Here is a 22217-nt window from a genome sequence, read left to right as displayed (position 1 = left end):
GGAAATCCAGTTGCTTCGATCTAGTTTACAAGTTTTTTATTACATTTCTGTTGGAGCACTCACTGTAAAATATATTTACCAGCAGTTCGTAATGTATAAAATATCAGTTGACACTGAACACTAAGCAAATCTCGTCCAATATTTCCAAGTTTCTTTAATATTTCTAAAGGTACCGCTGCCCATTTGCCCCAGTTCTTTATTATTACTCTTCTCAAATTATTATAAAAAATTTCAAATAAATATTTAGCACACTGAAAATAACAGAACTTGATAATAATACTCTTCTATTAACTAACTTATTACCCTCTTTTCAGATTACCTTTTTTATATTCAAAAGGCTTGCCATATCATTTCCCCTACCCTCTCCATCTCACCCTACCTCATATCAGCTTATGTCATTAGTGAGAACAGCTTATGTCGTCAACAGTGTTCCGTCAAAGTACCGAGCTTTGATTGGAAGTCGTCCAGTGACTTCTTAAAGTAACCCACCATAATAAAAGAATGAATGGAAAAAATGGGGAGGTTAGATAAATAAATAAACGAATAAAATAGCACGAGTGTAATCAAACCCAGAATAATAGCAGGGCATATCCAACTACTGCACCGCTTGCCGCCCCCCCCACCACCACCCATACCTATTCCCGCCTACTCATCGCACCACCCGCATATCGCCCTCGGAGGTCATCTATCAGGGTCCCGGCTTATTATTTTTTTTTTTTTTTTCTGGACGTCCCTGCCAAAAAACCTGCCCGTTCTATTCCGGACACTCCCAGCCCGAGGGTGCGATCGTGTGGAACAGAGTCGTGTACTCTTTTCCTACGTCGTTCCTGCTGCGAGCGCCCGTGGTTGTCATATCGAGCAGGTGTTCCGCGGAAGGCTACCACAGTTTAATTAGCGAGCCCACGGATTGCCTGCCACTTGTTTCGGCGAGCTAAGGCGACAAGCTCGTTCAACAGGTAATCGACTGGTCGAGGTAACCATATTTGGCGCTTTGCTGCCATCCGCCAGCGAAGTGATATCAGCGAAATGTATTTGGCGACATTAAGCGGTTCAAATTCAGACAACATATTGTGATTTGTTAACTGCCATCTTACTCTGGCTCTGATATTTCGTCTCAGGTAAAATTATTGCGTTTAAAATTTGGTTCCTAGTCTCTATTCATACATTTCGTCTTAAAACGCTGTAGTGCAACGTTTGCCAACTATTTTAGCATCAAGATTCACCACACATGCACGGTTATTCAGAAATATATGATAAAAATATAAAGGCAAGTAAAAGGGATTGAAATAAGCAAATTTTTGCAATGGAATGCGTGCGCAGAAATGTTGCTTTCAGGAGCAGCTGAGCAGCAGATGAAAGCATTCTGCTAATGTAAACCGTTATTCCCCGTACAAATTTCGAGAATTTGCGCCGTTAGACGAAAGCAGAAATGAATGGAGCTGTTGCTAATTGAAGCAGTTATTCAAAGGAGCTGGAAAAAAAATAATTTCCGAGTGCCTTCCCCTTTAGCAGCTGTTCCATTTCCAGTCGCAGCTCTATGGGTAAAATGCTATATATTACGATAAATATTAATGGATATTTGCGAATATTAAAGGAAGAATATTAGCGAATTTATTGTTACACATATTACAACGATTATTAATTAATATTAAAAATGTAATGTAAACATACATTGTAACGAATGTTAAAGAAGTTGTAATATGCCCGTTGCGTCAAAGTAATAGAGTAAAGGTAGCTAAATTTCACTTAGTAAAAAACTTAGAGCGAGCAGCATGGTGGAATTCAGGAATATTCGAACTAGATTTCTACATCTTTTTAGTAGTAGTAAAACCGTTCTTGAATAGAAAGACACATTTGAGATAATTAGAATTTGCATTTTTAATTAATTAATTTAATTAGGGGCTTCATTTTTTGATGAACTAGGTTAGTTATTAACTTATGTTAATTTATTTATATAAATAGTTTTTAATTATCTCGCTGTCGGTTTATTAAAGTTATAAGGTATTTCTCCCGCCTTCTTAGCATGCCTTCGTGGTGTAGCTCCAGGACGCGTCTCCGAGAGGTTCGTGGTTCCAGTCCTGAGGGCATTGCTCATTTTCCATCTCTCCTGCTTCCAAAATACCTAATGTCTCTACAGCGGCGCCCGAACTAAAAGGTGGTGAATGATGATTCTTCACCGCCAGGAATTGGCGATTGGATCCCCTAAAACCCCAGCCGCTCTTTAAAAGGGGGGAGTATATAAGGTATTTCCATGGAGGTAGGAAAGGGAGGAGGGGCCATTCCGCGCTAGAAGTGAAGCACTGCTTTGAAGCTTGGGTCACCAGACGGGGTGTTTTTTGTTTACATTCAGAAGCTCGCTTGACAAAATTCTGATAGTATTTCGACACACGACAGTTCCATAGAAATCGAAAAAGGGACACTCTCGCATGAAAGAAACATTCATAGTGTGATGGATAATAGCAATTTGTATAGTTTACTGACATTTACGCAAAAATCACATCTTGGTTATTTTTCGATAACTAACAACAGCGATTTTGATTATGAATTTGTTTTATAAAATTCTAAGCTGTTGCACTACAAAAATATAGATTTTAAAAAAATTGCTAAAAGAGATCTGCCAAAATTTATTTTCTAGAAGATTTGAAAAGTTTGAAACTTGATGGCTAAATGTAAATATAAAATTATTTATGTTAAAATATTTGTAATTAGGCACATAGGTCAGATTAAGTTTTTATTAAATAGAGTAACGCATGCAAGGGCTATCTGCCTAAAGAGAGAGATGCCATCGTGGGGGAATTTTGAAGAAAAACTGACCTTTGAGTGGGTATTAAAAATAACACTTATAATTTTCATTCAAATTATATTCATATATATTATTTATGTAAAACTTTCGGGTGTATGCTAAATTAGTGTAAATTACTTTACACGAAAAATATAGTGAATGCACAGAAATTAAAGATTTGCACATGCCGGAAATGAAAAATAGGAAATATGTATGGGTATTTATGCATGTGCTTGCAAAAAGCATGTATCTGCCTTTGACAAAATACTTAAATATTCATTAAATTATTTATAAATGTATTTAAAATGAAGAATTTATTCACTTATAAACAACTGTGATAGTACTGTGAAGAAATCTAATTATTAAATGTATCTAATTTATAATAATTATAAATGTTATCTAAATATATAATAACCTTAATATTGAATTGTAAACATAAATTGAAATCCTGTTGACAAATACGTTATAAAACTATTTAAGCAAGAATTGTTCGTATTGGAAAGCAATCTGTTAAAAGGTATTGTAAAGCAAATGCTATGAGATGCGCACTTAAGAACGTAATAAAGAGTTTTGGAATATGTATTGTTGAAATGAAGGGTAAAAAAAAAAAAAATCTGATAAGTATAATTAAAAGAATTATTCCCTTTACATTTTATAATAACTCAGTTACAAGTTTTAAATAATACTTAAAAAAAAAAAAAAAAAAAAAAAAAAAAAAAAAAAATTATTTTATTCCCTTTCAGAAATGTTCAGAGAAAGTCAAATACTATTTTCCTAATAATTCTCTAATTTAAAATGAACCGAATAGAGCATTAATTATTAATTGACTTACATTTTTCGATTTAAAAGAAGCCAAAAAATCATGTCATATTTAAGAAAGTATTTTAGGAAGAAGCTCTATAAATAGAAAAGAAATAATGCATAATTTTAATATTAATAATACAATAAACTTTGATCTTAATTTTTGTACCTTAACCGAATAAAATCGAATTACCTTAATTTTTTTTCTAATGTAATTAACGAAAACTTGTGAAAATATTTCATTCAAATTTAACCATTCTGAGAAAACTGTCCTGTGAAAAGTATAGCATTTAATTCCGTTCAGAATGAAATGTTGTTTAAAAACATGTTGTTTTTACATACTTAGGACTCTGAAGTGTTGTAAAAAAAGAAAATATATACATTTATATGTATATTTGCGACGTAATTACAGAATATTTACACCCGAACGCGTCAAATCCCATAGAACTCAATGGTAAATGACCCAATGTTTTGGTCACCACGTAGGGATCGCCGGTGCTTCAGAGCAGGGTACGGAGAAACTTGTTTAGGGCGACTCCTTCTTACTTCCTACCTCCATGGGTATTTCTCCCGCCTTCGTAGTGTAGTGGTCAGCACGCTCGGCGCGAAGGCGTTGCTCATTTTTCATGTCTCCTGCTTCAAAATAACCTTATGTCTCTACAAAGTAGTTATGATCCTACATTTAAAACAAATAAGTAAATAAATAATTAAATAAATATTTTTACATGAAATATTCGTTTCTTTTTTTCAGATAGCAAATTAAGAATTTTCTTCTGGATTGCAAAAGTATTTTCTTCCACCCCGATTATAGTTGTCAATTGGTTTAATAATCCTGCAACGAAAAAGAAATAACTTTGAGTGAAGAATGACGCTGTAGTTGTAAAACTAAAATAACATTTTTTTTTTTTTTTCCTTTTTACTTGCTCAGATTTTTACTTACTTAGATTTTTACTTGGTTTTTGCATAGAAACTCCAGTTTAAGATGCTAAAATTATTTTACAGTAAGCTGTGACCTTATCAGAGTATTTGCATAAAAACATAATTAAGGTTTTTCCCGCAGTAAACATGAGAAGCAAGCAACATACGGAGACTGAATCTAGAGATAAATTCTTTTTATTACGCAATTCTTTTGATGAGACGGGAATACCACACACATTTTGTTTCAGCCACTACAAGTTACAATACACGCTGCGCTTTTAAATTTTGAGATGCATCATCATTGCAGCATGCCGTTCCCCTTTGACTTTATTCTTATTCCCAGACTGTGTGCATCAAAATTATCCCCCTGAATTGACTGGTGTGTTATGCTTCCTTGGATCGCCTTTAGACGTGGGGCGGTACAGTGTAATTCATCTTAAGCCAGGTGAGGGAGCCCCTTCTCCCTAGTGTACTGTGCTACTATTAATACTAGTGTAAATATTCACTACACTGTTCCGATAGCCACTGTGTTCTTAAACTAGCAACGCTACGGCAGGATATCCCAGAAACGGAATTATTTACATTTTATTCCTTACTTAGACGGTTAGTGCCTGGCGCTACGTTTGAAATTGTTTAAAATTATTATGCACGCAATGCAAATGTCGCTGAAGTTCACGATTTACATTTCTAATTAAAATTAAATTTCAAAATAAAACGTTCGTATCCTAGCTCGAGCTTCATTTAAGAGATGAAATAACTGGGGTTTGAATACATCTGTAATAACGTTGATTTTCAAAGAGATATTGAGCAGTTTTCATCCTTTGCTTGGTAATGGACCTTTCCATCATGAAATCACCGATTGTTGGTTATACAACCCGAAAAAGGAAAACGGAAAATACAATACAAGAAAAAGTTATTCATCATTTTATCCATAAATTAATCTGGTTCTACTGTATGCATTCGGGTGCAAAAGACAGTGTTACACCAAACATTTTTGGAATCACGACCCACTTGTATGTAATAATTGCAATTTGCTACAACCCGCATGCGTGTAAATCTGCCCTCGAACTATACGCTGGTGCTAAGGGCACCAGTATATCGATCAGCTGTAAAACCGCATATAACTTTTTGTTTCTCCAAAAACGTCCCTAAATATTAATAACCTGAAGTTAATCCGAAGCAGGTTTACTAGATACAATTACACGGCATCTTTTTTAAAAATGGAGAATTCTTCTTGAAAGAAAAGAAGAGGAAATTTATTTGCAGTACCTATTATGTGTCGGGGTTTTGCAGTTATATATATGTAGTACATGTTATGTACGTATTTAAATCAAGCTAAATGGAAACAGTATACCAAATAGAGAAAAGATTATTACGAATATTCATGACTACGTATAGACTATTCGGTATTTCAGAGCGAAGAACATGAAAAATAACGTATATGCTAACCAATTACACCTTAAAAGCACACACAAGGAAACTGGATAATTCCTTATAACTGAATGGTATGTTTTCCCAATAAATCTATCTTCTTTTCTTTATCCTTCATATATATAAAAACGTTTCATAAATAAATGACAAATATGAGTGATGGTTATGTTATAAGAATATAAAAATGTTATTCTTTTCAGAATTCTTGAAGGAAGAATTCTTATAGAGTTTTCCATTCGAAACACTAAAGGAAAGTTTTTATCTGTTACGTTACGACCTTCAGTTGCTAGAACAAAGCTAGAAATTCTGTAGTTTTAGTATGTAGCCCATGAAGAGTAAAAACTTTGTTTATTATGACTTCCGATTGTCCGTGCACATATATGTTAACTCAAAACCTCTGAAACTTTAAACATTTCTTTATATGCAGAAACTTAATCATTGCTGACTATTTACTAAGCTGTAGAATTTTCCTTCGTAGCCGTTCCAGGATATTTTGGCACAGACTTCCAAATTAAAAAATGGTGTCTTTTGACGAATTTTAATTTTCACTTTCTTTGTGTATTAAAAGAAATATTTTTGGACTAGGGAGGTGGAAGAATTCAAAAGAAATATTACATTTGGAAAACAGTCCTGTTATTTAAATGTGTAAGATTCCCCACTGTGTAATTCTTAGTTGAATGTGAAGATTCTTAAGAACAAGTAAGCGAATAATCGCTTGAGTTCGTGATGTAGAAAACAACAAGTGAGAAGGGCGAAATAACCCTTTATTATTCCAACTCCGTTTAACAGAACTCCGTCTTTGGAGTTTGACAATAAAGCCGACACTCGGGCTTGAACTTACCAAACTAAGAACTTAACTAATCTTAACTTAAAAGATATAGCCGAAGCTATCAAAAGTCTAACGGAGTTGGCCCCTTATCGCTAATTGACTACGAAGCTATTAAGGGCCTAAAGTACGGCCGAACGTAACAATAGCTTAAGAGAGAGTAGTCTAAAAAGGCAGATGCGTGCTAGCCAGAATATCTGGTACCTCTCTGACTAAGACAGTAAAACTTCGCTGTCAAATACCACTCTTCCTTAATTTGCATTCAGACGTGATTCTAAAACTACGATCTGGCCGGAAGTGGTAAGTTGACATTAAGAAGCGATAGAAAAGGAAGTTTAACTCAAAACTTAAGTGTTAATAAAATTAACATAATCCTTACAAATGTCTGTGGGACTTCTTTTAAATATTTAATTAGGCACATGTGTAGTTTTCAATGTGTAATCCTATGTAAGGTTTTTCTGCTTCTTTCCGCATACTTTCATTTTATATAACTGGGAACACTTTCGGCTAGCATTTATCGGGATGTCCAGAGTTCAAATCCCGGCGAAGGCGTAGCACATTTTTCTTGTCTCCTGTCTTAAAAAAATACTAATAGACAGTGCAGTTTTACAAAATTTGAAGTCTTTTTTGTGGCATAGTGGTAATTAAAAGAAAATTGTCATTGTTGCAACATCAACAGATAGAACAAAATATATTTAAACAAAATCGCCAGTTAGAAAGCATTAATTTATTAAATAAAAAAACAAAAGTTTGGAGTTTTTAATTTATCGATGCTGTAAACGCTTCTTTGAGTTCATATCTCGTCGTAAGCCTCAGTACTGTGTATGTCTTTTTTGTTAACTTCTTCGAAAATATTTCCAAAACTATAATAATTGTTTCCGCAAATCTTTTTTTTTTTTTTTTTTTTCAGATTCTAGCAAAGATATAAATATTATCCCTGTCAGATTTTCGTTGTTCAAAACATCCAGTTAAATTCACGCAGTATCGAAAAGTATATAAAATAAGTTAATTCTAAATTTATACTCGTGTATTGTGGGGACTCTTCGTTATGTTTATACTGAAATTGCCATGTCTTATAACTTCGTTGAATTTCAACTTTAGATTTAAATTCTGATTATTTACCTGTAACCTTAATTATTAGTCCTAAAGGGCTATTAGTCTGGAAACACAATTTTACATTGTTTCATTTTAATGCATTGTTTCACTTTTCATTCGAGTCTGTTTCCATTCCTCAAAATGAAAAATGTTATTCTTTCAAATTTAAACAGGCTGTTATTAATGAACAAACTAAACTATTTAAAAGCAATCGATTCGGTTAACAATATTTTTTTTTACTTTTAATACGATTGATTTAAATAAAAATGCATTTAATTCATGATAGAATTACGTTATATATTTTTTCAGATTTTAAATGTGCTGAGGTTATATGACATTCTTACGTTAGTTTAAATGCATATTCATCAAACAGCCTAAAAAACGTTTCGTTATTCCACCTGGGCTATTTCTATTGATAATTCCTGATGATAAACCATATTAAATTTTAAATGAGCTCTTTTGGGACATCATTAAAATCTGGTCCCTTTCAGATTTTTGTTATTATTTTCATCAATTTCAAATGTATTCTGTATACTGTACATATTTAAAATGTATTCTGTATTTCTGTTCTACTCCAATAAAATGCTTTTGTCTTCCAATGAATATTAAAGTAAGCTTAATATTCATTCTTTACTGATATTAAGAAAAATTCTGTACACGTTATAAAAAATAAAATACATGAAATTTTATTACCGTCCGACGAAAATTCACATAGATATTTAATTTTAAAAATGTGGGATATTTGATGCCATTTTGTATTTGCACTGAGTAGTCGGTTGATAAATAAAAGGATCACTCGAGGTTGATTGTTTTCCCCTTAAAATACCATTCAATGATATAGTTTTGTTATTTACTTAGTGTCTTCATTTATAATTTTGGTACATTTGGTATACGAAAGAATTTTAGCAGAAATAATTTAGAACTTTTCAAAGTCCAAAATTATGCTGCTAATATTCTCATGAAGTTTTATTGCATACTTTAGAACCATATCTGGTACTGCGAAAATAAAGGCCGAGTAAGGACTTTTGTCGACATGGTGTACACGTAAGAATATTGATCTATGCAATAAGAATATCAATAAAATATTTTTATTGTACTTTTATATTCTTATATTTTTTAGCATATTTGAAAATTTTGGGGGATTTTTAATGGTGAACCCTGCTTTAAAATATTTAATTGTCATCTGAAGGTTTTTAAAGAGAAGATTTTTCCTTTTCCTTTTCACTTCTTTTTTCCCTCATTTTCTTTTTCTTTTCTTTTCTTTTTTTTTTTTTTCCTAATAATGCATGAGCAACCTTGTAGTTCTCATCACGTATATGTAAGAGAAAGAAAAGGAAGAATTCTCATCTCGCATGCATGCACTGTTACAGTGCGCTGAGTGTTTCCACCAATTTATCTCGAATTCTGACGAAATTTTTATTGCTGTTACTATCACTAGAAAGCTCTCTTGTTGCTCGCAAGAAGAGGAATTACTATTCTGATAAAGAAGAGCATCCATTTCGAAGAAACGCCCAAGTTTGGCCAAAAGCTGTTTGCAACAACGCAAGACAACGCCCTTCAACTTCAAACTGACCTCGAAAGGAAAAAAAATTGGGAGATCCCATAGTCAATTCCAATTCCTATTCACTCTCTGATTAGTTTTTAAAGGGTACGAGAGAGATGAATAATTACCCAATAGATGAGTAGGTGAACTTTGTGTATTTATATCCTGTAAACCTTTTGGAAAAAAATTCAGCTGATGGTATGATTTGGTGTAATGATAATGGTAATGATTTCGTGTAATGCTCCAAAATAAATATGTTCTTGTAAAGCATTAAGAAATATTGGTCTGAATCATAAGAAAAACTATATTGAAAGAAACAAAACAAAAAAATTACATGAAAACTTTAAAAATTTGGTAAATTTATGAATGAATTGAATCATATGAGCTTTAAAATTGCGTCAAATTATTTTAAATAACACGCACTTACTCTTATAAGTTAATGAGCAGCAAAACAAATCAAATTAAATAAAATAAAACGGAACGAAACAATCCTACTACATGAAAGATTTTGGTAAAATTATGAATTAAAATTATTAAATTATGAATTAAAATTGCACCAAATGATTTTACTCAAAATATACAACTTAAAAATACCTTGTTTCCTATATAAATTAATTCATCAGATGACAAATCATATTAAACAGAATAAAACAAATCAAAGTAAAACTTGCATAAAAGGATTTTGATAAAATTATGAATTGTATATGAGCTTTTAAAATGAAATCAGATTATTTATTATAAAATGGAGTTTTGAGAAAAACGTATTTAAAATCCGCATCGGTTCCAATGTAAACATTTATAGTTCCTGCAGTTCTTGATATTTTGAAGCACTTCTTTTACGCAATTATTATATGACCCAAGGATCGTTGGGATTCTAACCGTGGATCACCCAAATGCTGATTGGACGTGCTACTGATACATTACGATAGTAAGCACAAGGCAAAGCATTAATTCCTTAGAAAGTGATCGGAAAGCGATTAATCACGGATGACCAATGGACTGACGGTGACTGCTCTGGGATGGCGAGTAAAAATCCATTTATTAAACTAAAATTAAACCGAGGGGTATCAGCGCCTGTAAAAGCCGTTTAGCCGTCTCATCATCGAAACCGTTGCCCAGAGTCCCTCTGTGGTCGGTATAGTGGTTAGCTAAGCTGTCTGCTGTAATTCTGGGCCCGGTTTCGAATCCCGGAGATGGTGTGGATGCTTGTAAGTGTATAGTGTCTGTGTGGCATGGGAACACTTAAAATAAGTCAACCGAAAGTCCTTTCAAGATGTCTGGTAGTAGGGAAAGGGGAATGAGAGATCTTTCGGCTTTTTCCGCGGAGAGTGCTCCCGCAATATTTCACCAGAGGTGGACATAGTTGTACTGTCACCTACATGATGGCCAAGAACCGTCCCGAAGACAGACGCAGTCCTGCTATCCTCGCCGTAATAAAACTCATGTAGTTGTTCTGATATTACCGTCAGACAAGTGGGATAAGTCATAACAACAGCATGATTAAGCTACTGATATCCTTATAAACATGCCGCATTCTCAGAAGCGACAGATCTTTGTTACTAGTTACTGACAGCTCAACTTTGCTAAAAAAATCTGTTACTTGTGGTGCATATCCTAGCGTTCACGCAGTCATGAGGAAACTAGTTGTGAAGTTACTAATTGATGGTGAATTTGACTTAGCTTTATTTTAAGACCATCAGAGTAGTTGCAATGCACTGTAACAGGAGATTACAAGATTTGCAGTGTAGTTTGAAACATTCTTTTAATCTACCTCAGCTCAGTACAATACATCTCAGCTAACATATTTGAACACTCGTAGGAGAATGAACTTCGGCGAATGGGTGGGATGCATGTACGTTTTGGTGGTTTTCCAATGTGTAACATGACAATTTATGTTTCTTAGAAAGATTTTTTTTAAAATAGTTTTTAGGTAATTCCCATCTTTAGGTGGATTGGCATACTTGAATAAACAAACAAAAAGTTTAATTTTAGGGTGCTTACATCTACCTTCCTGTTTATGCTTGTAAACCGTTTAATTTAACCGTTCATCTGCCAGTATCCTCAGTTTTGAATATTTGCGACAAAGTTATTTGGGTCAGTTTTACTTAGATTTTATACAATAAGATAATTATTTTACTCGAGTGCCGTTCTGATCATTATAATGATCAGTGGAGCTGGCTTCCATATTGATCCCAAAAAAAGCAGTGATGTTCCTAAATATATAAAGTGTCTTTGAGTCACGTTTGCACTGAAAATCTGTCCAGCCAAGAATCTTCTTCAGAGATTCATAGATGGAGAAGAAAGGGTATGAAATAATTTGATTCCATTCCCTGAGGTGTTCTCGATCGAAACTGGGATAGAGCTGAACAAAAGTTCTTTTAACCAGAAGATACCCAAAGCCTTGCCCAGCGATACTCCGGCCGTGATAAATTATTGGACTTGATCAAGAGGATAAGCAACAATAACAACAACCTGAGCGAAATCGACTTTTAAAACATGTTTAAATAAATTTCAATACATTTTTGTTAATTCGTTCTTATAATTAGATGTTATGAGCATTTCTAAAGTTGTTTTTTTTTTTTTTTTTTTTTTTTTTTTTTTTTTTTTTCCATGTATAATTTCTTGTCGCGGAAATTCCATAGGAACCAGAAATAAAATAATTGCAGTAAAAGTTTTAAATAGTTGCTTGTTACATAATAAAATAATATTCCTCATAAGGAATTCTCAATCATTTTAAACTTGCAAAAATAATAATAATGTTTATAACTTCTGGAATTTTTAGATGAAAATTCTGTTAATCATTGTGTTTTGCAGAAAGTTAGGGTTCTGAGAAATCTCAAAGTTCCCGGAAAACCTGTTTCAGGAATTAGATCTGTAACTGACTGTGGAAATTCTTTAGCGAAAGAAAACTTGTCAAAGCTTGACTGGAAGCTCACAAACATGAGCACATTAAATATATTTTGCATGGAATCTTTTCATTGGTCCAATTTACTTTTTGCTGTCAGTGGGAGTAGAAATTTACACACGTTTCATAACTTTAGGGATGCCGGAGTATCACATATACCTCACTATCTGAATGAAATTGAGCAATGCCAAAAATGATTTCCTCCCCCGCGTTATTAAACTAATTTTTCTATAATAATTTTGGAATTACATTTAATAAATAAAACTTACTAATAAATGAATTCATTCATGGTTCAGTTATATATAATCTTCTTCATCACGCTGTATTCCTTTTGTGTTACTTGCAGATTCAACATACTTTAAACCATGACGTTATCACTTAACTATTCCCAACTGGTTCGCTTTCATCACTTTCAAACCATTTAATACTGTCATCTGTTGAAAGCATTATTAATGCATTGTTCAAAGGAAAATTTTCGACTGTTTACGAAACCCAGAGTGTTGGTAACCTGAATCATCAATGTTTCCGCCTTTTTCGATAGAACGGTATTTAGTCATAATTTTCGTAACGTGTTATTTACATGTTTGCAAGCAAAAGTAGACGCGAAAATTGCATCCCTTTTACTGAACTGAAAAACGGAGTTTAATTAATTTTGTAGAAATAGATTCTTGTTAACCCAAAAGGAATAATAGTCCCGAATCAGATATTTGTCTCAAAATGGCATTGTGCATTAAATCACTATAAGCGGCGTATCACTTTTCAAATTGTTGCCATAGAATACTATCGCCTTGTAGCTAAAATTAAATAATGAAGGATCTGCATGAATGTATACAGGTTTCTCGCATTGTGAAAAAACAACGGTACTTAGAGCCATCAAATTTTGAATAACGTAGTCCTCCGCCTGAACATGAGCATCTGGAAGCCCAATTTTGAATTTCGAATTTGTTTTATTACCTATTTCATATTTTGCAAAATTTCAACGAATTTTTAATTAGCAAACTCAACGCTTTCAAAGCGAGCAGGGGCAACTGTGTACGGAACAAAAACTTTTTATCTTCAGTACGCGAGACTGCATATCGGAAATTCTAAAGATATACTCTTTTTTAATATTTTGCTGGCAAATGGAATTTTTGGTGACGCAAGCGCCAAGAACGTGATATTTAATAAATAAAGTAAATACGCAAAAAGTTAATAATAAAAAGACAAAAAAATTTTTTTGTAAAGTCATAAACTGGAAGAAAGAAAGAAGAAATGGAACACAGACACACACTCATATAGATATGTATATAAAGCAACTAAATAAGTCTTTGAAAATAATCGCCGAATGAAATGCTGTTAACGCCATCTCAAGACGGGACCGTGGGTGAAAGAGGTGCGGAATTATCAGTTGCAAGATTTACGTATAAGCTACAAAAGCTATAACCCCCCCCCACACTTTCTTTGGGACCTAAAAAATATTAAAATCTAGTATAACAGGCTTATAAAAGGGCCCATATTTCAAATAGCTTAGAGCCTCAAGAAAATTGAGGAATTTTATGATTCTAATTTATTACTTAGTATTATTTTTCCATATATTATTGTCTTATAGTTCTAAACAGGTATTTAGTTATAAATTATATGTTTATTTATAAATCATACGTTCCATTGTAAAATTATATAATTAAGCATTTTCTAATTATATGAGAAAGATAATGAGTTATGATAGGGCATAGTTAAAGGCTGTAAAGCTATTTCCTGAATGTTTTTCTTCATGTCTTTCCTCATACTGTAAAATTTTTCTTGCTTGACTGATATACTAATGCTTTGCTTTCCCGGCCTCTCGTTTTGAGAGGGGGGGAGAGATATGAAATATAAAAAATACGATGGCTTTGCTCTACGCGAACAGGTAACCTCTAATTAACTTTCCGCAATTTCAGGATCTTCCCCCTAAACCAGTACTTTCAAGAATATTCTGGCATGTTGCGTAATAATCGTTGCTATAAATGAAGCGTTCGTATGATTTTCGATGGATTGTTTTTCTCCGCCTGCCGCTGTAATACCCTTTTGCTGCCGCTCTTCTCGTCTTTCTTTGTTTGAATAGTGTGATGCAGTAAATTTAAAATTAATCGTATTCAGTCTAAATTACTATCGCATATGTAATCATGAAGAATTTAAAAGAATAATGATCTGCCATTTTTAAGTGAATAAAGATATGGAGTTTTAAAAAATGAAATCTTCCCGTGTCATCATTTCTCTGCTTTAAGCCACTCAACCGTGTCCGAATTTTGATTCCGGAATAATTTCTACGGTAATCAAACCTCATGTTCTAAAAATAATATCTAATATTGCCAATTCAAAAATGACACATTTCCTGTTGAATAAATCCAAAAGGAATTTCAGTTTCAGTTTTTACTAAAAATGTTATCATGATCATTAGATTTTTATTGTTATTGAAAAAGTGTACGCAGTAAGTAAATTTAGAAATACTGCACTCAGTTATTTCAAATTTGTTTGTAACAAGAATGTTAGACACCTGTTATTTAACTGCTGCCATTTTCGTTATAAGATAACACTTGCCGAAAAATATCGTTGAGAAATCTAGCTAAAATTACCTTTTCAAATTAATTTAAAGCTGTTTGAAAATTTAACTATCGAAGATAAATGGAAGATCTTATTTTTTGACTATTAGCAACAACGTTGGACGCAAAGTTTTATTTATGTCGCATGCGATTCTGTCGCCTCGTAATAAATTTTCGAGTAATAGTAATAACTTTTCGAGACGTTAATTATCGAAATTACGACAATCAGCTTTCAATTTACCAGGGTAATTAGGGGGACAATGATCATCATTAACTGAAAATTACTTTTAAACCAAATTTTCAGTTAACCGTGATTAGGAGTTAATCTAAAAGTAGTTAGAAAGTACATTAAAGAAGAAGAACCGAAATTGTAATTAACAGAAATACACTGTTAGCAATATGCCTGTATTTTCAAGCAGTTTAGTCTGGAAAATAAATTTGTTTGATTCAGTATATTAAATCAGTCTTCAAACAATAACGATAATTAATAAATAAATTGGAAACACTGCAAATAAAAAAAAAAAGAATAAACATTATTCGAAATGAAGAAATTTAAGTTATAAGTGTGTGGGTTTCCACCCTTTTATCTAACAACTAAATGTGGAGGAACCTAATAAACAGCTAAGCGAATAATCAATCGTTTTAGTTCAGGAACAGAGACGTAAACTCGAGAAGGGTTAACTCGAGGTGACAGCAAAGCCTCCACTTGGGCTTGAACTCAAAATAATAAGAACTAAGACCTAACTAAAGAGATATAGCCGAAGCTATCAAAATTCTAAGTAGTTGGCCCTTAAATATCGAATAAGTTAGCGAAGCTATCAACTGCCTGTAATACGGCCGAGCGTAGTAACAGCTTAGAGAGAAGTAGACAAAAGGCAAACGCGTGCTAGTCAGAAACTCTGAGTCTCTCTCTCAAATCAGTGGAACTTCGACTTAAATACTACTCTTACTCATTTGCATTAAACGCGATTTTAAAAACACATTCTGGTAGGAAATTGTAAGCTGAAATCAGGATGGACAGGAAAGTAGCTTTTAACTTTTAAAATAGCTTGTAAGGAACTTAGGATAAACATTGCAAGTGATATTAAAGAAAATATCCTTGTTTAATATTGCTCCGCTTTTTGCGAATTAAAATGTACGTAGTCCTCAATTTCTTTTATTTTATTTTACACATTTTTTCTGCAATTAATTTGCATTTGAAACTGTCGGTAATTCAGAAAATGCTGATAAACAAAACATTACTTTTCCTATATCTAGCGTTAAAACATACTAAGCGTCAATTAATAATAATAATTGATGCTAAATTATTACTATAAAGGCCGCCCTCGTTTCAAAATCAATCCGCAATGTTTCCAATTTATTTATTAATTATCATTATTGTTTGAAGACTTATTTAATATACTGAATCAAACAAATTTATTTTCCAGACTAAACTGCTTGAAAATACAGGCATATTGCTAAGAGTGTATTTAGAAATAATATAATTGTCTGCGTTTTTATATACAGAAAAGCAACTCTGTTATAAAAATTCAAAGAACTGAGTTTCATGTTTTTTATTTCTTCTTCATGTTCTCCTCCTGCCCAATTATGAATTATGATAATTCTGAATTAAGTTGTCAGAAGAATTTTACATATTTTGTGAAGTCATCGGCATCGAAATAACTTTGAAATAAATATGTAGCAACGCTTATTTTAATACTATTTTGAATTCATTTATATAAAAACTACATTTCTTATTACATACTCTTCTTCCAAACAAGGTTTTTTTTTTTTTTTTTTTTTTTTTTTTTCAAATCCTTGTTGCTATTTAACTAAAATAAGGCCAAGAACTTAGTTATTCCCAAAATTACTTGGTTATCGTTTATCACACTTACAGTGTAACTTTGGGATATTTCCATAGTAGAAAAGAACTTTAATAAGGTTCTTGAGTTTAAACTCTAGCAAAGCAGTCGGTTAATATTGTTTGCTCTTTGAAAAATCCAGCTGGTACTTTTGTTTTATGCTGATGATTTATGATCACCGTTTTACCATTGTTGAGCAATTAAAGAGTTTTGAAAACATTTTTATATAGGACCCGGCAACTTCCTCGCCCCTTTCAAATAGGTTCCGTTTTGATTTATTTAATTAAGGCAAAGCATACTAGGACTACACCTAAGGGAAGGTATACCTTCGTGGAGGGCTTTCTATGCGAAATTGACCGGTATACACGTTACACATGGCGAAAACCACGAAAACGCCCATGCAGCCAGTCCGTTCCTCTGAAATCCAACTCAGGTCGAAAGAGCCAGTGTTCAGAGATTTTACCGGTCGGTCGCTGGTGGACCATCTCTATCAGCTGGGAGTTGATACAAATGAACTGCGCCTCCAATCTAGACTTAGCCCACAGAGCCTAACACAGTACTAACACAGTTGTTAGGCTACATGGAGCTGGTGGTAACATCATTACCACCAGCTCCATGTAGCCTAACAACCTTCTACCTTGCTACAATCTTGTTAACCCTAATCACCGATTTTTATGAATTTTATTACTGGGTTCTTCCCAAATTCCTTCTTACGAAATGCTAGTACAAAAGCGCTACACTGCGCAGGATGAGGCTTATAGCCTATGTGCCTTCTTCCGTGAAATTTATTTCACCTAGATCTGTATTGAAAACGGCAAACGAACGGTAAAGCTACCTTAATTTAAAATGGCGTGGAACTGTTCTTGCCAAATCCATAAACATCGCCAAGCATCTCTTCTCTGGAGAATGGCAACCCTGCTGCGGATTGTCTTCATTAGCGGAAAGTTTCGTGGTCGAGCGATCTCTTCTCCCCTGCTATTGGGGCGGAACTATTTCTCTGGCCACGCACAATGAAACAATAACAACATCCCCACTGCCCATTCGAGGAAGGGGGACCCTTTTTTAATGACGTCCACACAGAGAAGGCGGTGGGCATCAAAGGAGAGCCGAAATTGCTACCGGGGAACAGAGATGGCGGCTGCCGCGCGGCGGTATTAAATAGTTTCTTTCTGTCCTTTCAAGTGAGACCCACAGCTTTTAAGAGGCAGAGCAATATTTGATTCAAAAGTGCGTGCACGGTTACAGAAAGATTTTATACTTGTGTCAGTATAATATGAGGGGTCAAAATAATTTTTAAATGTGCGTTAATGCACAGGCAATACGATGTATGAGTTACCGCAGTTATGTAAAACCGCGAATATTAGCGAACGGTATATAACACAGAAAACGTAAATAATCAAAATGAAATCAGTTGTAGTGAGTGTTATCGAACTGAAACCTTTCACTTTGAAGTAGCTCATTTTCAAGACTTAATTTAAAGCGTTCGGCAATTGTTTGAACTAATACGATAAAACTGCATTTTGATGTAAAAAATAAACAAGCATTAAAATTAAAACAAAAACTTTACTTTGCACCAATATTTAAAAAAAAAAAAAAAAAAAAAAAAAATGCAAGCATAACTCACAGTTGCATCTTTAAAATTCTTAACTCTCTTCGTTGCCAATTTCGAAAATGCATTCTTTTTTAAAAAAAAAGTGGTACCGTTAAAAATGTGGTTAACGGTAGACGATTAGTTAACTGTTTTATTATTCTCACGTTTTCGACTATCCTAACGATTCATTTGCCCCTAAAAGATTCCTTCCATCATTTGTTTTTTCCCTTGTCGGCTTTTTCATTGCCTAAAATCTACATCAATTTTATCGTAATCAATATCATCATCTCATAGAAGTATAATGCCATCTAATGCACGATTTTCTTCGTCCAGCAACAATAAGGAACGTCTTTTTTGGTTCCCATATCATAAATCTGAACCTTGTTGTCACAGTTAGCATTCTTGTCGACCGTTTTCTTACGATTTTCACAATTACCGATCTAAGTATAACTATAACGTAGTACCGGAGCAATTTTAGCAGCTGTCTCTTTTAGTTCTTTTAGTCCATGATCCGGCACCATTTTATGTAAGTATAAAAACTTTACTCCGATAACCAAAAATGGGAACACATCTGATCATTATATTTATAATTCTAAACTCTTGTCATCGCCGATTTCAAAAAGACAGTCTTTAAAAGAAATAATACAATATTGCAGTTGATTAGTTAAATGTTTTGTTACTTCCACATTTAATAATGGTGCTTTCATTTTTTTAGTGGTTTTATTTTTACATGTGAGTTAAAAAAAAAAAAAAAAAGAAAAGAAAAAAAAAAAAAAAAAAAAAAGAAAAAAAAAAGAAAAGAAAATTCGAATGGCTGGAACATTATATAGCAAAAGTTTGTTGGAGAACACTAAAATGTTGATAGACATATGATTAACCAATTCTTAATCGCTGAACTTAGAGTTACAGTCATAAACTAACATCAAACTTAGATTATGCGCAATCTATAATCATTGTCCAATACATTTTCTGTCTTTAAATGTATTTGTGGAGTTACTATATATGCAGGTTCGTTAAAAATGTTGCACTCTGACAGTAAGTACATTTACAAAATTGTTTTTGCAACTTTATTTGGATAAGTTGGATTGGTATTTCATTGAAATTAAAACGACGCTTTGTTATTTAAAAAGAATCCGTGTTACTTAATAATATTTAAAAATTTTGATTTAAAATAAAGTGTCTTCTTTCGTTTCATCAATTCTTTTAATTTTGCCTTTATCTTTCTTCAAACTATTTAAATTATTACTTTGTACTTATTTTACACATAAATTTTCTGACAATTATAATACTCTCCTAATTTATTTATTTATATTTTTAATAATTCATTTAACACAGAACTTTTTCGCTTCCGACACTATAATATGTCAATTTCAGGACTTTTATCCAAATATCATTTACACGACAATTAAGTTTTAAATGCTGCCGTTTCTTGACTGTAGTTTGCGCTGAAACTTAGGAAGATTGATTCCTTTTTATAGGCTTGTTCGTCACTTTACTTTTTCCACTACTAGAGGACCGTGATTTTATGATTCTTCTTGGGGAGGATTCTGGTTAATGGATTGGTTGCATAAACTTTTCATAGTTTTCTCGTGTGCAACATGAATATGAGATAATTTCTATTAAAAGTTCTTCCACGGAAAATCCACTAAGATATTTAATTAAATCAGCCAACCAACTCTTTTGGAAATGAATGGAAATTTACATTAGGAGCTTTAAAACAGCAATTACATATTTGTTTCCGAGTTAGCATATCTTCAAATTTTAGTATTACTTTAAGTTAAATCACAAGCTGTGGTTCAATGACATGTTTAGTTTTTATTTAGTTACGTCACTAACCGCTTTACTTTTGATTTGTCAATAACACTCTAGCGTAAGTTAGGCAAATGGACTAAATTATAACTACACTGAAAACTTCAATAGATTTACAACAGTGACAAATTAAAGGCTTAAATTGCTGATAAAACTTGAGCAATAAAAAATAGTTAATAATAATAAGTCGATATTCTATACTTTTGTGAGACCGCTTTCAAAGTGTGATGGAGACTTTTGGTGGCGGTACGTTTTCCACTATTGAAGAGCATATTTCTTTATAGTCGAATTAACCCGAGCTTTAGCTCCTATAAACGCGTTTTGAATTGAAAGCTTCCCTATAAGATAGTGAAGGGAGCGGATTCCCCTCTTAAATGCCTGAAGCATTTTTGGCGCTTTTTGTTATGCAATTAAGGGAGCCGTGACTCCAGGTGGCGACGGCGCGTGTCTGTCTTTATTGCTTTATTGCCACAAAAAAAATCTTCCTTTTCCTGCGGGAAGGGGTGGACAAGGAACTGGTCAGTTGCTTCCTTCTCATCTTCCTCCGACATCTGGTCTTTTAATGTAGAGTAGAGGTTGATGTCCTTTTGTAAAACCGAGCTACTTGTATTGAAAAAACAGTTTCTCCCCATAATGGTTTATATTTGTCACATAATTTCATATTTGACATATTATAGGTACATGATTATGCATTATATCGTTGGCATTGTGTCAAAAATGTAAATATGCAGTTTTATTTTGTTTGTTTAATTCATCAAATAGATTTTTATAGTTTCAAGCGTCGATGAAATTGCATCTTATATACATATATATGTTGTTGCCGGTCAGCGATGAATAAGGTCTGTCATTTATTTTTTATATTTTAAAAATGCGTGAAATAAAGTTTCAAATAGATAATTTTCTCTAGATTTCTTCTCTGCTTTTTGCAAGAAGCGTTTTTATCATTGCAAATGTCATAAATAAAATGAGGAAGTTAACTGTAAAATTTAAAATTGTACTTCTCATCTACATTAAATATAACATCTAATAATCATGAATACGTTTTACAACATCACGCACACTGGAACGCTCTTTTTTACTTTTATTTTATTGCATTTTATTATTGTTAGTCCAAAGGAGCAATTTGCCCTGAAGGACTATTATTTTCGTTTTGGCATTTTGTGTTGGTTCACTATAAATGTCCGATTCACTTTTCAAATTGTTGCCATCAAATATTATCCCCCAGTATTATATTTAAAGAAATTAAATAATGAAGAATCCATAAATGCATGCATGTTTCTTAGATTGTGCCATCCAATTTTGAATAACGTACGTTTCCACCCGAATATGGGCATCTGGAAGCCGGAATTTGGAATTTTTTTTATTATCTATTTCCTATTTCGTAAAACTTTAACGAATTTTTGATTAACAGCCTCGGCGATTTAAAAGCAAGCAATGGCAACACTCTACGAGGTAAAAAAACTTTTTATCTCCAGGGCGCGAAACTGTGTATCTGAAATTCTATAGATATGCTCATTTAAAAATTATTTTGCGATATTGCTGCTGAACTGAATCTTATGGTTCAAGTGCGAATAGCATGATATTTAATAAATAAAGGTAAAACGTTAAAAAAATGTCCCTTCGGACGTAATTTAAAATCTGAAACCTTTCAGATTTATTATTATTATTATTATTATTCGTAATATAATCGTTTAATGTAATGTATGTAATGTACTTTTAAGTTTAGAAATATTATCTCCTATAATATTTTCCGTTTTATACTGCTAATTTCAAAAATTAAAGAAATGCAGAAATAAATGCCGGAGCTTTTAAATATTTTTATTTATGGATTTTAAGTAATACGCAGTAGCAAAAAATCAATTTTGGAAGTTAGCAACAGTAAATACTTCTATTTAAAGGAAGAGGGGGAAAAAATGCATGATTGTTTATATTTTCAATTTTTATTCTTTCTAGGTTTTTAAACATTTTTAATGGTAAATTTCGTTTATATTTTATCCTCATTGTAAAGGGAAAGTGATTCGTATTAACGTTACACATGGGGAAAAGTACGGAGACTCCAGTGGAGCTCGCCAGAGTTTGAATCCGAGTCAAACAACCTGTGTTCAGCTGCTGTCTTA

General features: G+C 32.9%; 1 protein-coding gene across 1 annotated transcript in view; it reads left to right on the top strand.

Annotated features, from left to right (window-relative positions):
• LOC118192763 (uncharacterized) overlaps positions 1-22217 on the top strand; it is a 475278-nt gene that overhangs the window by 239976 nt on the left and 213085 nt on the right. The gene's annotated exons all lie outside the window — the stretch shown is intronic.

The sequence above is a fragment of the Stegodyphus dumicola genome, chromosome 1 (genome assembly GCF_044657685.1).
Source record: "Stegodyphus dumicola isolate Sdum_Otavi_A_Nest chromosome 1, ASM4465768v1".
NCBI lineage: Eukaryota > Metazoa > Arthropoda > Arachnida > Araneae > Eresidae > Stegodyphus > Stegodyphus dumicola.
Note: the sequence above shows the minus strand (reverse complement) of the source record. Positions and strands in the feature narration are given on the sequence as shown.